The sequence below is a fragment of the Coenobita brevimanus genome, chromosome 66, assembly GCF_032717465.1.
Source record: "Coenobita brevimanus isolate Jiangsu-jjx chromosome 66, ASM3271746v2, whole genome shotgun sequence".
Lineage (NCBI taxonomy): Eukaryota > Metazoa > Arthropoda > Malacostraca > Decapoda > Coenobitidae > Coenobita > Coenobita brevimanus.
In genome coordinates, this window is record NC_137019.1 from 26614555 (window position 1) to 26632175 (window position 17621).

Sequence of the window (17621 nt, forward strand, 5' to 3'; positions counted from 1 at the left end):
CCCCGTCATTTATTTACATACCAGTTAATTTAGCAAGTACAGTACACTAGTTTTTTACTTATATGAGTTATAAAATCCCCCTGAAAATTAGTTATTAAAGTATTAATTAATCAATAATAAGTATATTAATAGAATGACGGGGAATTGTCCATGTTTTGATGGTGAATTGACTTGATGGTGAATTGTTTCAGAACCGTATTTTTGGGGTGAGTCAACTGTTCATACAGTAAAGAAGGAGAACGTAGCAACGGGAGACAGTGAGGGCTAGTGCACCAGACTGCTAAAGTGTCTCCACCTACGCATGTGAATTGTCTTGTAACCGCATGTTTAGGGTGAATGAGTCAACTGTTCATACAATAAAGAAGGCAGAATGTAGTATACGGGAGGCAGTGAGGGCTAGTGCACCGACTGCTGAAGTGTCTCCACCTACGCCTGTGCTTGTCAGGTTTCAGTTTTAAATTTGTTACATTTTTGTTTTTAAGCAACGTTGGGTCTGGTTAGTACTTGGATGGGTGACTGCCTGGGAACACCAGATGCTGTTGGCATCCCTAAGTGTCAAGTGGGGTTGGTGGAGGATTAGTGCCCCTCCCTGTAAAACAATTAACTCTAAGCCCTTGGCCAGCCCGTTTGGAATACATGGCGTCTGGCAATGAATGAATGAATGAATACTTTATGCTAGTTTATAAGGTGTATGTAGTGCATAAACAGTATTATTCAGATGTAATATACGTATAGACATGCGTAATTATGTACACACAAGGGCAGAACATATACGCGAATTTACCACACGCGAAGGGTCTGGGACCCTAACCCTCGCGTTAATTAAGGGCTTACCTGTACTATTTTCGGATGTCTCAGCCTCCCCCCCCCCCCAGCTATTCTTTTCGTCACAGGCCATTTTGCATGTACAGTATACATGTACAAATTGTCAGATATTAACATATCCATTTTCTGTGTCTTGTTATCACATAGCCGTGATTTCTAATATGGTAGAATTAAACCCACAAGTCGAAACGGGTCTTTATTGGGGAGATACAACGTTTCGACCCGACTTGGGCCCTTTTCAGGTATGACTATGAGTAAGAACATAATGCATTTATATATGGGGTGCTGGGGGGAGGAGAAGGAGGAGGAGGGTGGGGGACTGAATTAGGAAGAGGAAGGGGGAGGCAAGGGGGGAGGGGGAGCAGCAGTATTAGTGTTATATAGTAGCCAGTTTTTTTTTTCCTGTAACTGGTACTGTTGCCTTTAAAATTATTATTATTATTATTATTATTGTTTCTTTTACAATTATTATGACTTCTTTATGGCTATCTATGTTGGTATCCTGTTTTCCTCTAACTGGTACTGCTGTTATTATTATCATCAGTTTTCATTACTTGTATTTTCATTATTTTTTATTTCTTTATTATTTTGTCTGTTTCCACCATTTTCTATTATTCTTTTCATCAATGTTCCCAGCTTTTTCCCAGTAACTTGTTGTGATATTATTACAACTATTATTATTATTATTGTTTCCATCATCATAATGAATACTATCTATCTATTTATATACCTAGGCTGCTTCCCCCAAGGAAAGGGAGGTAGCCGAGACAGGACGACACACTCCCCATTTACTCATCCATTCAAACACATTCATTCGCATCTTAGCCCCAAAGGGGAGAACGGACAGATCCTTACCGCACCACACCGCACAAGGGTTCGACTGCGCAATGCAATCAGTGACATCCGCAGCAGGGCCCGACAGCAGAGCTGGTTTACCCTGCTACATCATAACAGACTCATCCTCTTACCCCCACCTGACCTGAAATAGCTGATCAGAATACCATCATTATTATTATTATCTGTATCCTCCAGTGTTTATAGCCTGTCTTTCCTGTCTGCAGCCTGTCTGAGTCCGTTGCTGCTTGCTTTCCATTCCTTTGAGTCCTACCTGCCTCTCTCTCTCTCTCTCCATCCATTTTACCTTTCTATCTCTTTTTACATACTTTAGTAATAAAACACTCAGCAATTCTTCAGAATTAAACAAAAAATCTACTTTATCATTCTCGCAATTTTGCAGTTCTCAGTATTTCACCATTGCCCTTATTGTCCACCCACATTCCCCCCCACCCCCCCAAAAAAAAAATCAGTTTGTTGATACATGCCCTTTCCTTCCTGGCATATTTTAGTATTTTACTCGTACTCCATTGGCTCATTGCTCTTCTTTTTTCGTTATTACCTCTTCCGTCTCTCATACAGATCCACCTCAACCTCTGATCTGATTATCCCCTCACACCTAATCTTCTTTACCCTATTAGCACCTATCTGTCATCCCCTCCCTCTCTCGCTTGCTTTTCTTCCCCCCCCCCTCTCTCTCTCTCTCTCTCTCTCGGGTTCAGATACTCACTTCATATTATATTTCACTTCACAGTACAGAAATTTTTGCATTTGTTTTTTACATATAATACCGGGTATTTTACTGAGATACCAGCTATTCTTCAACTGTCTATATCATTACATATCAAAGTACATCATACTTTCTTTTCCCAAAGCGCTATTTTGATATGAAAACAATACACAAAGTACGTATTGTTAGAGATACTATAGAGAGCGGAGTGGGAGAAGGGGTGGCAGGTAATGACTGGGAACTGTGTGAGTGTGTGAGAGAGATATTTTCATCTTACAATGATCCAACCGAATTTTTCAACATTATCAGTACAGCTATAGGCACAGTACAGGTTATTATGCATGTACACATGTGTAGGTACTAAATTGTCTGACATTCAATTGTCCCCCCTCTGGACCTATACATTCTCTTCCACTCCAAAACTAATCCCTTGATTGCCTGACCTCTTCTTCACACATTCACACCTTCTCCAGGTTAGGTTTGTAAAAATAACTTTTTTTTATTTTATTTTGTATAAGATTGATGGTGTAATCTTTATATATTTTGATTCTTTATGGAGATGCTCATTTTATGTGCAGAAAACAGTCACTAGCAGAAGTCACTTCTCAAAAATGGCTTTTGTGTATCAGATACGTACATTGTACTATAGGTTAAAAAAAAAAAAAAAGTGTAATTGCAAGGGGTGATCGATGTTCACCGAAATGTTAAGTCTGGCGTCCATTTGGTGCCACGCATATATCAGCGTCTTCGTGCGTGGTTTCATATTGCTTCGCCCGAAGTATACACTGATACTTTACTCAAAGTACAGTGTAACTATTATATCAGTATATTATTATACATAATGAGTGAGGCCTTTGATGTGACTCACCAAATGTTGCGTTAGTTATTTTTTAAGTCTTCAGTAGTCTTATATCCATTATATTTTATAAACCATTTATTTTAGAGAGAAAATAAATTCATGTGTAATACTCACCAGGGCGACTTCGCTTGATCCTCTTCTGGCCCTTCCCTTTCCTTCCGGCTCAATTACATGTTGAAGTGTCATCGGTGGGATGGTACAGGGGAGGAGGCTCATTCACAAAATCCAAACACCACACAGCATGCTTCTTTTTTTATCCTTTTCAAGAGAGGCAAGGCCTCCTCTGGAATTACTGTGTCCCCCGTGGGCAGAGACCTGTCAACACTTCCACCTCTCGTGGTGGTCGCTGGGTCACTGAACACGATAGGTTAGTACTGGGTCATTATCAGGTAGTGTGGAGTTGCCAGGTGTCACCGACCAAATATTTAGCTCACTTTGACAAGACAGGTAGCGACCCAATTGGGCATAGTCGATGTCGCCTACTGAGTGACCAACTGGGCATAGTCGCGGTGTACGGGTTAAGGACAAGAGCTCCCGGATGGGAGTAGGCACCAACAACAACAAGCCATGTGCAAGGTGATGTTCTGATATCGGCAGCCATCTTGTGACTGTCCTGCCAGCAGCCAGCCCTCTCCAGCGAAGTGCCGCACTTTCAGCGTGTGCCTTCCACATGTGGACATGCATTTCACTGCAATTTAGTTGTATGTATTTTCTTTGTATTTTTGTCACATCTTACCTGTTTCAAGATGACAAGCAAGAGTGGTTCTTTGGGTAGCAGTGGTAATGGACAAGAGCAGCCTGGCACCTCTACATCTTTGCAGCGAGAAGTGGCAACACAGGAAAGGGCAGAAATACACCAAGTATACACTTGCTGCCAGTATGGTAATACAATGCAGAACTACAGTTACTTAACCACAATTATAGTTCATAAAGTTTACAGGCGATGTGGGCAAAAAATCATGATTTTACGTAGTTAGGTTTGGAAGCTCCATACCCAAACTAATTTTTCGCATAAGAAGTTCAGTTTAAATTACGATGGTTTGAATTTCGCGATGATTTTTAGGTACTCATGCCCATTGAAATTCGAGAAACCACTGTACATCATTGCCTGATTTGAGATGATATATTACTTTAGACCATACTGGGTCCTGTCTTTGTGCCTGTGAAATTTCTTGATTTGTGGGAATTGTTTCATCATTGGTGGTGAGTGATTCCCATGGACTTACTGTAGTAACAGTGGCTATCGGATTTCGTGATAAGGCATCCGCCGCTAAATTTACCTTACCTTTTATGTAGTGAATGTTTACATTGTAATTCAGGATTTTACATTTCCATCATGCTCTCCTCCCAGAGAGGAGTTTTTCTTGGAACATTTTTTTTTTTTTTTTTTTATGCGAGGAAGAAGGAACCAAAGGCCATGAGCCCGCAGTAACAGTTCCCTCCAAGAGAAAAACAAAATACAATATAGAGCCAAATTCAAGATCCAATCATTTTGAGATGCCTGGACACACTGCGTTTGAAAGACTGGAGATCATAGGCAGCAGGAAATACAGACAGAGGGAGACAGTTCCAGAGTTGACCTGTTGCATAAATGAAAGACTGGGAGTAATGGTTAATTCTTGCATTAGAGAGTTGGACAGAAAAAGGATGAGAGTCTGCTGCCAGACGGGTGCTACGCGCCCGTCGTAGAGGTGGAGGAATGCAAGCAGACAGTTCAGAGGAGCAGTGACCATTAAAGTAGCGATAGAAAAGAGATAAAGATGCAACAGTGCGGCGAAGAGACAGAGGTTGAAGGGAGTCAGTAAGAGGAGGAGAGTTAATGAGACAGAAAAGCCTTTGACTCCACCCTATTGAGAAGAGCTGTATGAGGGGAGCCTCCCCACACATGAGAGTTGTACTCCACACAGGGGCGGATAAAACCCCTGTATAGAGTCAACAATTGCGCAGGGGTAAAGAAAGAGCGGAGTCGGCTTAGCACACCCAATCTCTTGGAAGCAGATTTTACAAGAGATGTAATATGATCTTTCCAAGATAAGTCCCGAGTAAATGAAACCCCAAGCATGTTCAAGGATGATGTAGGATTAAGCTGAATATTATTAAACATTAGTGGGTATGCCTGTGGAAGATTTTGTCGGGTTGAAAGGTGTAAGAACTGAGTCTTAGATGCATTAAAGACAACCATATTATTTTTACCCCAGTCAAAGATACGAGCCAAGTCAGACATTAGGTGTGCCATAGCCTCATCCCTTGTTTGTTGAAGTAACTGTTGAGATGGGCGTTGCGGGAACCGAATGGAAAGGTGAAGGGTGGAGTCATCAGCATATGAGTGGATAGGGTTAGATGTACAGCTTAGAAGATCATTGATGAATAAAAGGAAGAGAGTTGGTGATAGGACAGAGCCCTGAGGAACACCACTGTTGATAGATCTAGGAGAAGAACGATGGCCGTCTATAACAGCGGCTATAGAACGACCAGAAAGGAAGCTAGCGATGAAGGCACAGATAGAAGGATAGAAACCGTAAGAGGGCAGTTTGGAAATTAAAGATTTATGCCAGACTCGATCGAAAGCCTTTGAGATGTCAAGTGCAATTGCAAAGCTTTCGCCAAAGTCCCGAAAGGAGGATGACCAGGAGTCTGAAAGTGTAGGTGAGAAGATCGCCAGTGAAGCGTCCCTGACGGAACCCATACTGACGATCGGAAAGAAGGTTGTGATAGGAAAGATGCCTTAAAATTTTTCTATTAAGAATTTACTCAAAAACTTTTGAAATACAGGACGTTAAAGCAATTGGACGATAGTTGGAGGGTTTGGAGTGGTCACCCTTCTTTGGGACTGGCTGAATGAGAGGAAACTTCCAGCTAGAAGGAAAGGTACAAGTTGACAGACAAAGACGAAAGAGTTTGCCTAGGCAGGGTGTAAGCACAGAAGCACAGTTCTTGAGAACAACAGGAGGGACCCCGTCAGCCCATATGCCTTGTTAGTACTGAGGCCAGTGATGGCAGAATATACATCAACTGAAGAAATTTTAATGTCAGCCATGAGGATGTCAGAGGGGGGAAGTGATGGAGGAACAGCACCGGAATCGTCTAAGGTAGAATTGGAGGAGAAAGTCTGTGCGAAGAGATCTGCTTTATCAGTAGAAGAAATAGCTACAGAACCATCAGAGTAGAAAAGAGGAGGGAAGGATGATGAGGTAAAGTTGTTAGAAAGATTTTTGGCAAGATGCCAGAAGGAGCGGGAAGAATTCGAGTTGGAGAGTTGAGAGCATTTAGTATGGATGAAATTATTTTTAGTAGAGCGAAGAACAGACTTAGCACGATTCCGGGCAGAAACATAAAGATGATGTGATTCAGGGGTGGGTTGGCTCCGGTACCTTTTGTAGGCCCTCTCCTTGTTGCGGACAGCATTAGAACAAGCGTGATTAAACCAAGGCTTTCTTGCATTAGTCAAAGGATATGAGAAAGGAATGTATGCTTCCATGCCCGAGAGAATAACCTCCGTAATGCGCAAGGCACACTCAGATGGCTCACGGCCATGGAAGCAATAATCATTCCAGGGAAAATCAAAGAAGTACTGCCTGAGGGCCTCCCAGTCTGCGGCTCCAAAATGCCACAGATGACGTTTCTCTGGAGGGTCCACAGGCCGTACCGGAGTGATAGGACAGGTTAAGGTAATAAGGTTGTGATCGGAGGAGCCCAACGGAGAGAAAAGATTAACAGAGTAAGCAGAAGGATTAGTTGTGAGGAAGAGGTCAAGTATGTTGGAGCTCTCTCCAAGGCGATCAGGGATACGGGTAGGGTGCTGTACAAGCTGCTGTAGGTCATTAAGGATAGAAAAGATGTAGGCTTGTTCACCAGGTGGATCCGTGAAAGGAGAGGAGAGCCAAAGGTGGTGGTGAACATTGAAATCTCCAAGAATGGAGATTTCAGAGAAAGGAGAAATGGATAGAATGTGTTCCATCGTAGAAGTAAGATAGTCGAAGAATTTTTGATAGTCAGTAGAATTAGGGGATAAGTAAACAGCACAGATATATTTAGTCAGAGAATGACAGGAAAGCCGAAGCCAGAGTGTGGAGAATTCAGAAGAATCAAGTTCAGGAACACGAGAGCAAGATAAGTCGTTGCGTATATATACACAACAGCCACCTTTGGCTTTGAAATGAGTATAGAGAAAGTAGGAGGATACAGAAAAGGGTTTGCTGTCAGTTGCCTCAGACAGCTGAGTCTCCGTTAGAAGGTGAGGTTTAGAGGAGGAGAGGTGGTGCTCAACAGAGCGAAAGTTAGAGGAAAGGCCGCGAATGTTGCAGAAATGAAGAAGAAGAGAGTCAGACAGTGGTTCCGGGCATCTTGAGTCGTCACCGGGAGAGGGGCAGATGGTGGGGGCATTTATGGTCCCCCCCCCTCGGGACTTCGAGGCTTGGTAAAACGACGCCATTTTGGGTAAATTTTGAATAGGAAGTGTAGTGTGTACTGTGCATGTAGTTTGGTGAAGATAGTTAGAGAAATTCGTACTGGAGAGCATGCTGGCCTACTCTCTGTGTAACTGAGACACTGAAAAAGTTCAGCAAAGGTGGATGGTCAGGAACTAGTCCTGAGGGCTGATGAAACGGGAGCTCCAGCACTCCCTGTCATCAGCTTTCCATCCACCTCGGGAGTACTGCCCTGCTCGACTGGTGCTACAGTCTTGTGGTCTGTGTATAGGTGAATTTCGTATCCATACATGAGGTCACAAAATTTCTGTGGAGCAAATACTACTGCTAGGGCTTCTAAGTCTGTTGTACAGTAATTTTTTTCTGCTTCTTTTATTTGTCTACTGGCAGAAGCAATGGGTTGGTATTTTCCTCGCTTATCCTCTTGCATCAATACAGCATAAGCCTTTGTGGGCACCATCTGTGCAAATTATGAATGGTTTTGTGAAATTAGGATAGGCAAGGCATGGTGCGCATGTAAGTTTGTCTTATAATTCATGAAGTGCTAATTTTTGTTCCTCTTTCCACTGGAATACAGCATCCTTTTTTAATAGAACGAATAGCAGTTGTGCTATACAAGAGAACTGGTTACTAAAGGAGCTGTAATATCCCGCTAGCCCCCAAAATTGTCTTACTTCATCTGTATTTGTGGGGTCTGGGAAATTCCTTACCGCCTGTACTTTGTCCTCCTACGTGTGAATACCTTGGGCATCTAATCTGTGGCCTAAGAATTTTATTTCCTTAAACCAAATTTGCATTTAGACGGCTTAATTTTTAAGCCAGTATTAGCAAGTTTTTGTTGGAGCTGGTCTAGTTTCTGTAGATGATCATCTATACTTGGAGTAGCTATAATATCATCATCTAGATAGACAAATATTCCTTTTCCCAGCATTCCAGACAATATGTAATTCATCAGTCTTTGGAAAGTGCGTGGTGCTGTCTTTAATCTCATAGGCATTTGTTTGTATTGATAGTGCCCTGTATTTGTGGAGAAAGCAGTGTATTTGCGTGATTCTTGCTCGAGGCTAATTTGGTAATAGCCATTGAGCAAATCGATTGTGGAAAATACATTATATTCTGGTCCAATATTTTGTAAGACATCACTTAACAATGGCATAAGAAACTGGTTAGGGATTGTGTGGTGATTTACTTTACGGTAATCTACAACCGCACGCATTTCTCCGTTTCGTTTGGGCATGAAAAATAATGGGGCATTCCACATGGAGACAGATGGTTCAGTAACACCTAATTTTAACATTTCCTCAACATACTGATTTGCCAGGGTGTGTTGAGAATGCACGACCCTATAAGCCGGTATACAATATATATTGGTTGTGTGTCCAGATGTACACCCTATAAAAAAAGAATCGGGACCCTTACTGCACGATACAATATGCCACACCGCACGAAGAAATTTGAAGCCCCAACTGAGTTCTGGTGCGTGGTTGGTATCCCTGGTCTACTGAGTTGCCAGTTATCTACGGTAACAACCTTGTGCGATTTAAACTGTTTTATAATGTCTCAGTATGGACACTGTGCATCATGAAATAAGTTATGCTTCACGATACACAGCAAGAATTATAGCAGAGTTGCGAGTAACAGCACATTAGTAACTTATCTTTGTCTCCTGGGGTAGATCTGAGGTGTAGACGATGATAAAATATTTTGTTATAAAAGCCTGACCGATCATATGCTAGAGTCCTAGGTATCATATGGGAAAGCCAAAGACAAGAGCATGGTTTATTGGTTGATATTAAAAGAAAACACATCCGTGTAATGCGATGATAGCTGCACGTGTCTTCTCTGAAGTTTTCATCACAGCTTTCATATCTGGTTGGATTTAAAAGCACCAGTACACCTCCTACTGCTTCATTGCATGCTTTGCTCATTGCAGATGAACCACTCCCGATACCAGCATTTTCGATACATTGTCTGCAAATCTTGCACCTCTTTTTTTAATTGTTTATATCTCACGTGAATGGCCCCGTACCCTTCACCCTTCCTCCACGATGAACCAATCTTATCGTGTTTATCATACTTTTGATATGTGAATAATTCTCCATTTCATGATTCATTCCCTACGTCATACCGATCACAACACTGAACTATATAATAATACTACTGTAATCACATACAATCTGCGATTATATGTGGCCTTATACTTTTTTACTTAACGTTAACTTATTCATCCAACCGTTGTAATGGTGTATAATACAGTAGTGAGTTTATTTCCTTCCACTGTAAAATTTTATCATGTCCAGGGTGGTAACCCAAATTCATTGGTTGCCAAGCACATATTGACTACAATTTATATTATTATTTAACCTGTTGGTAATGTTATACTGTTTAGAGGTTTACAAGCAAGTTACATATTCCTCGTTATCATTACTTCAAGACGACACGGAGCTAGGAGAACATCATCCTTTAAAATGCAGACACCTGCAAAGGGAGGGAGGAGGGGGAAGGCTTCAGGGGTACCAACCCCACCACGTCTTCACGGCTTTCGTATCAGTGCGGTGGTCATTGCGAGATGCATCAGCTCGTGGGGTCCCGATTCTTTTTTCAAAGGGTGTACGTTTATCTTGTGTGTAATCAGGTTAGTACACCCTAATTGTTCTCCAGGTAATTCTACCGTTTGTCTATGTTTCATTAATAGATCTAAGAAATGTTTTTCCTTGTTGAACTGACCTGATTGAATCAAATTCTCCTTTATGCATCCACTGTCTGATGAGTTTACTCTGCTCAGTGCCCCTGCTACTATCACTTCGCGTATAGGAGCTGGGCAAATTTCTAACCTACAAATACAGGTTCCTTTCTTATTCTTCACATCTTCATTCATGGTGTTAGCTGAAATGACATTCATCTCACCCTTGTCATTCATCCAGCACAGGGCGCTGTCTATCAAAAGGCCATTTATTCTAACCTTCTTTTCTAATGCAATGACATTACAATTTCTCAATTTACTCTTAACTGTAACTTGCATGAATGATTTCGGTAGTAAATTTATATCATAATTAATGCCGGCTGGGTAAGTGGGTGAGTCACGTTTGCACTGTGAGTGAGTGAGTGAGGAATGGGGGTTGGGCTGTGATAGGTCTATGAGCCCATTTTCTTTGAGAAGTTGTACATCGGACTCCCCCAATAATCGTTCTTGTGATGCTAGTTTTCCTATAATTGCTGGTTGTAGCAACGTTGGGTCTGGTTAGTACTTGGATGGGTGACCGCCTGGGAACACCAGATGCTGTTGCCATAACGTTCTCCCTACGTGTCAAGTGGGGTTGGTGGAGGATTAGTGCCCCTCCCTATAAAACAATTAACTCTATGCCCTTGGCCACCCCGTTTGGGATACATGGCGTCTGGCAATGATGATGATGATGATGATGATTATCAGGAGATGAAATTTCCTGTATGAATTCACTGTCATAATGAATTCCATTGAAATGTGGCATCAGTACTGTATTATATTTTGTGTTCTCGTTGTAAGTTCAAGCAGCATATCTCCTCAAACTGATAATTTTTCTACTACATAAAAGGTGGTAGTGAATGATTTTGTGGTCTTAGTGAAATTCATGTTTATCTCAGTCATTCCAATAACTGGTATTTCTTTACCATCCAAATTTAAGTCTGAGTTTTGCAGAAAGTCTCTTTTCTTCTATTTCTAAAAATTCTTGCTAACTCATCTTGCATTATTAAATTCACTGGTGAGCCAGAATCCAAAAATAATGAAATCTCTTCCTCCTCACATAAAGCAGAGACCAAAATGCATTCATTTCCAAGGAGACTTCCTATGTTGACTATTTGTTTAGTTGGGTGTTTTATGTGTCGTCGTCTTTTGTGCTGGTACAATCTTCCCCCGACCTATAGATGGACAACAATTTTTCCATCGTTTTACAGTCTGAGGTCCAATGTCCAGTGGACCCGTGATATCTGCAAAATGCCACGAAGCCTTTTGCCTTTTGCCTATCTGCTTTTGTTTTAATGTAACACTCCTATTTTGTATGACCAGGCTTTGCACAACAGTAACAAAGAGTGTTACTTGAGTTCGACCTATGAGGTGATCTTCCATTTGTTTGTCTTTGTGCTGATCGATGTGTACTGGGACTTCGGCCAGGCTTTTGTACCGCCCTGTTACCTGGTGTGCAGGAATGAGGGAACGAGTCCTTGAGCTAACCTAACTGTGTGCATGTTTCTGAATTGGTCGAGATTGTCTCTGGTCCTTGCTAGGACTTGACTTATTTATCCCTGCTGTGATTTCTGGCACTTTGATCCCTGTCCTGTTTGCCTGTGATGTGTCAGTCACGCCAGCTTTACTGCAGTTTAATTCCACCTCATAAATGAAATCAAGTAAACTCATTGCTGGATTATATGGGATGGGTTTTGAAATTTTTAATATCCTGTCAGGAAATTGGCATAGGGCTGATATGTAGCCAGTAATGTCAATGACATGCACTGGTGACATATTGCCATCCTCTGTGAGCCAGTCTGAGTTTTCTAGGCTAGATTAAAGGGTCTTCTGAATGGTGGAAATATCTTCTGTAATTTCCCCTAGACCTGAGCCTGAGTGTGTTTGCCTAAGTAGGTCTACAATTTTGTGTAATTCTGGGATTATACCACCACAAAAATTCTTGCCTCCAGAAAATTTCCTAAGAAATTCTGTCTTAAACTGCTCAAATGTTGAAGCTCTCAACAACTTGTCTGACCGTAACAAATTTCCCACTGGGCATCGTTCATGGTTTATTCTAGCAGAAAAAACAGGTATTTTTCCTTTCTCATCTGTACTGTGTCCCCTAATGAAATACTGTTGACATTGTTCAATAAGTGTGTTTATGTCAATCTTATCTTTTTCTGTACCAGAGAATTTTGGTAGTTCGTTGTCTTTATAACAAATATACTCTGGAAGTGGAGTATTTCTGGGATTTTGTGGAGAAGGTACTGTACTAGTACTTGCTTCATCTACATTATCTGTCTTTACTGTGTTTTTCTTGCAGTTGTCATTTACTGGCAATTTATATGTTTTTCCTGATCTTCATACTCTATGTCTGAGTTATAGTAAAATGGAAGCGTATTTTTATAAAGGTCACTATCAACATCTCAAATTCCTGACCATGTGTCATCATCATTTACTTCAGTGTAAATTGCATCTGTTTGCTGTACTTTTTCTAGTGTATGTTTTGTTTCCCGAGTCTGGTTTTCCGCTTGTTCTTGTGTTTCTGATGGTGTTTCGGAATTTATATTTTGTTGATCGTTTTCTGGTGTTTTTGTCAGGGTATTTGTCACTGTTAATGTTGATCCTTTGGACGCATATTGTGGAACTTTACTTAGCATAATGGGGTTACACAGTGAATCATATTTTACTTTTCTCTTGATTACTTATAACATTAAAATTATAAAACACATACTGGTACGTAATTGTAAATTGTGTAATTATCTTTCACTTTGTAGTTTGTAATATTTATGATCATGGAGGTTCAAGGAGGGGGAAAGTGTGCTGATGTTACATCACCAGTTTGGATCAACACACAGATGCACTTTCTTCTTTCACAGTTTCCTTGTTCACTTGTTATGTTTGATTTTCCTTACTCGTTGAGATTAACTTGTAGGCTTGTAGAGTTGTTGACCGATGTAGTTTATCGTTGATATTGTTTCTCGTAATTGAGGAGTTGTGGTTTAGGAGCAATTAAGGACGAAGTTAAACTGTGTTGATGCGACGCCGGCTCTCGTTCTCTGCTTTGCTTGTTTGTTTTTTGTTTGATTGCGTGAAGTTGCCATATAGAGCGTAATGTTAGATTGCTGTGATTGAGACTTTAATCAGCTTCGTTTACAGCTTCTACCACTCCCAGTGAACGTAGTGAGGTAGATGTCGTAGTTTACTGTCGTAGCGGTTGTGTAAACTCATAAGGCGTGGCTTGATTGTGGTTCGTTTTCTCCGCTCGCCACATCGAGTGGCGTAGTTTATCGTAGTTGGTTCGTTATTACTGCTGTTCACCAGTGTAAGTATTTCTACAGAGAAGGTTATTTGGTTGAATCATCGATGGGAGAGTCGCTAGGAGAGAGTAATGGTGAGGCATGTAGGAGGTAATCAGTGTAGGCCTTCTCTGTTCCATTATTCTCTTCGTATTTTAAGTGGGATGATGAAACAGTCAGATTTGAGTCGACAGAGTTTATTGTGAGACAGTTACTTGCATATAAGTTAAGAGCTTAGCGTGACCTGAGTAGCCTATGGTTAGTAGCAGTTTGTGCTAGCTGCTGTCCTCCTACTTTACTCTCACTCTCCTACTCCCTATCGCTCTACCCTAGCCTAACTCTTGTTCTCTCCTGCCCTATTCTATCCCACTCTGTCTTCTCCTACCTTGTGACCTTCCTGCATGTGATATCAGACTTATATCTCCCTCTAGCTTCCGGCTAAAGTGTGGGCGTACGTTTGTGCGTGTGTATGACTTTACGTTTCCAACACATGATCAGTGGTCTTTGACATTCTTGCTTAGTCTTGGGTAAGGGGATGTGTTCTCTAACTCTTCCTGGAGGACTCAGACATAACTACGTGTTCTACATATTGTTACCAATAGCTATAAGCAGTATTTACACATAGTATTGTGTACAAGGTAGCTACTTACAACACGTCCATGGCCGTTGCAAAGATTAATCTGACAGTACGAGGGTGCACTTGAAGCACGTACAGTAATTCAGTGTTGCACTGCCCCTAATCCTTGGCACTCTGAATTCTAATTTCTTAACACTGCATATTCTTTTCTTACTAGCACAGCAGTTGAAACTCACCAGTGTTGCACTCTGCACTTAATCCTTGGCACTTTGAATTCTAATTTCTTAACACTGCACATTCTGATCTTAACACTGCACAACACTGTAAATTCCCATGTGGTCTAGTGGCGAGTTTTTGCTGTTTATTCACTGTCAAAGTCCAAGAGTAGGTGTTGCAGGTGGCCGAGGGGTGTGTCGCTGGGACGTGGTGATGGGCTACCCACTGCAGACAACTCTGAAGATAGCCACAAACTCATGTCCAGTGGCGACTCCACCGTGGCTGGTGTGCTGGGCTGTGGCTCGGAGGTGGAAGGCATGTCTTGGTGAGACTGGTGTGGAAGGCATGTCTTGGTGAGACTGGTGTGGAAGGCATGTCTTGGTGAGACTGGTGTGGAAGGCATGTCTTGGTGAGACTGGTGTGGAAGGCATGTCTTGGTGAGACTGGGCACGGCAGGAGTCACAAGCCTGAAGAAAATGTCAATGGTTGATTGACCTTAGAAACCGTGATTCTGGCGAGTGATGATGCACTGTCTAAAAGCGCGCACTTCCTGCACTGATCCCAGGGATCCCGTCTCCTGGTTGCAGTCCGGGTGTTCAAGGTAGTCCAGAACGAACTCGACATGCTCCTGGAGTGCGCTCAGCTTGGGGATGGCTGGAGTAGTGACGACCTGAGAGGAGTCCACATCATCCTCGCTGTCCTCATCGGAACCTTCCAGCTGGGTACTTGTACCTGCAACTGAAGATGCGATCTCGATATTAGACATGATATGATACCCGCCCTTGTTGTCATCCAACCACTCACACACTTCGTCTACATCCACATCATCCCCAGCCGCACAAAGATGCGCATGGAAGTCATCCATGTTAAAATCTAAAAAGTCGTGCACCACATCGGCTCCGAGAAGCTGACGAGACCAACCACTTTCCAGAGTCTTGACAAAGACTTCCCTCCATGCACCGGCCCAGTTGTAGATGGCCGACTTGAGGTTGTATCGGCGAAGGTTTTCCACATTTTGCTGGCCTCGCATGTCCCATCCCTCTCTGCACTCATCCTTGTCCTCGAGAACAACCATCACCTCGTCCAGAAACTTCCAACGGTACAGCCTTTTCGTTCCCATGATCACTCCTTGGTCCATTTGTTGGATGAGAGCAGTCGTATTAGGTGGCAGAAACAAGCACCTAATGTGGCCATTCTCAGCCACCAACTCCCTGTCGGACGGATGTGCAGGTGCATTGTCCAAGAGAAGGAGAGCCTCTACCTGGTTGTGTGGGATTTCCATTGTGCTTCTGTCTGCTAATGGATGACCTCCTTGATGAAGTGCTGGTGAAACCAGTCTTTGAAGATCTTAGCTGTGAACCAAGCCTTCACAGAATGGTACCAAACAACAGGAAGGACATCCATAAATGCATGAAGGCACCGAGACTGCTTTGCACAGCCAACAGTAACGGGCATGAGCCAGTGCATGCCGTTAGCATTGGCGCAACGCAAAGCAGATATCCATTGCTTGAGAGCTTCCATCCAGGCACACGCGTTTCCGTCTCATCTGCTGGAGTGTTCGTTGGCAGCGAGCAACAGAATTGTCCAGTTTCGTCATCGTTGTAGACTTGACTGAGAGTGAGGCCCTCCCTGTCAATCAAGCCCTTCACCTTCTTCCGAAACTCTTGTACTCCCTCCTTATTGGCGTCCAAAGCTTCACCATGGGTCTTACGGTTGGCAAGTCCATGTCGTAACTTGAAAGCGAAGAGCCAACTCTCAGTTGCCTTGAAGTCTGGGGTGTCATGTAACCTTGCGAACTTCTCAGCATCAGCCTTCATCTCCGTACCACACACCAGCAGCATGTTGTTGACGATACCAAATCAGCGTGGAGTGGTCGATTTTTGCAAACTTTGGAGGGTACATTTTCTTCCTTTGCACATTGCGTTTGGTCTTCGATGTGTAGTCAGCCGTGTACTGGGTGAGTTTGTCCCGGGATTTCTTGATATCGAACAAGGTAGAGCAGCCCAGGTTGAATTCCTGGAGGATGTGGAACGTCGACCACCCTGCGTCCACCGTCTCCAATGTCTCTCTCCTTCTCCAGAGACAGAACCACTTATTTCCTCTTCTTGGGCGACTGGGCCATCATCGCACACACGAGTAAGAGGCAGCAGAGGAACAGCAAGGCCTGCAGCAGGTGGGGCACCACCACAAAAGCGAGCACATGGGTGGCCATGGCGATGAGCGTGCACTCACGACAATGGGTAGGCGGGAGACGGGGAGGAGGCAGGGGTGCTCTGCCGGACGTCGGCTTAACTACACACCCAAACACAGCTGTTCGTCGCCGTGCGGCAAGTTCAATTCACAGATGAAAACATGTTGGTTTTTTTTTTTTTTTTTTTTTTTTTTTTTTTTTTTTTAATGGGCCTGAACCCGAAATGTCCAGGACTTGGGGTGTCTGGGACTTGGGCATCTGGGTCTTTCAGGGATTACTGTACTGCACAACCTGGGGGATGTCCTGACAACTGGTAAAAATTTACCAAGTTTACCATTTCATTGACACGGGGCACACTGACGCGTCCAGTTGGAGCAAGAACAGTGTCTTGCAGGTTCCATGAACTTGGTTACACAAGTCACAGGCCTGTGAGAAAGCCTCTTCTCACAAAAAACCAGCGACTTCGTAGGCTTGCCTTTGCTAACAAATATCTTAACTGGGATGAGGAGCAATGATTGTCAGTGTTGTGGTCTGATGAGGCAACATTTAGCGTCACCTGTAACAGAGGAGCACGTGTGTACCGACGCAAAGGTAGTGACCCACTTGACCAACGGTATGTAGCAAGCACAGTTAAACATCCTGATTCACTCATGGTATGGGGTTGTTTCTCAGGGAAGGGTTTGGGGAAGCATGTTGTACTTCCCAAGAACCTTAGAGTGAATCAGGATGTTTACCTGGCGCTTCTGTGTGATCATTTAGCAGACTCCTTCGAGCTAACAGGTGCACGAGTGTTTCAGCAGGACGGTGCACCTGCTCACAAGGCCAAATCGGTCACCAATTGGCTTCGTGACTGTGAGGTATCATTCATGAAAGACTGGCCAGGAAATAGCCCAGACCTCAACCCGATTGAAAACCTCTGGTACCTCGTAAAGAAGAGTCTCCAAGGGAAGGACGTGAGC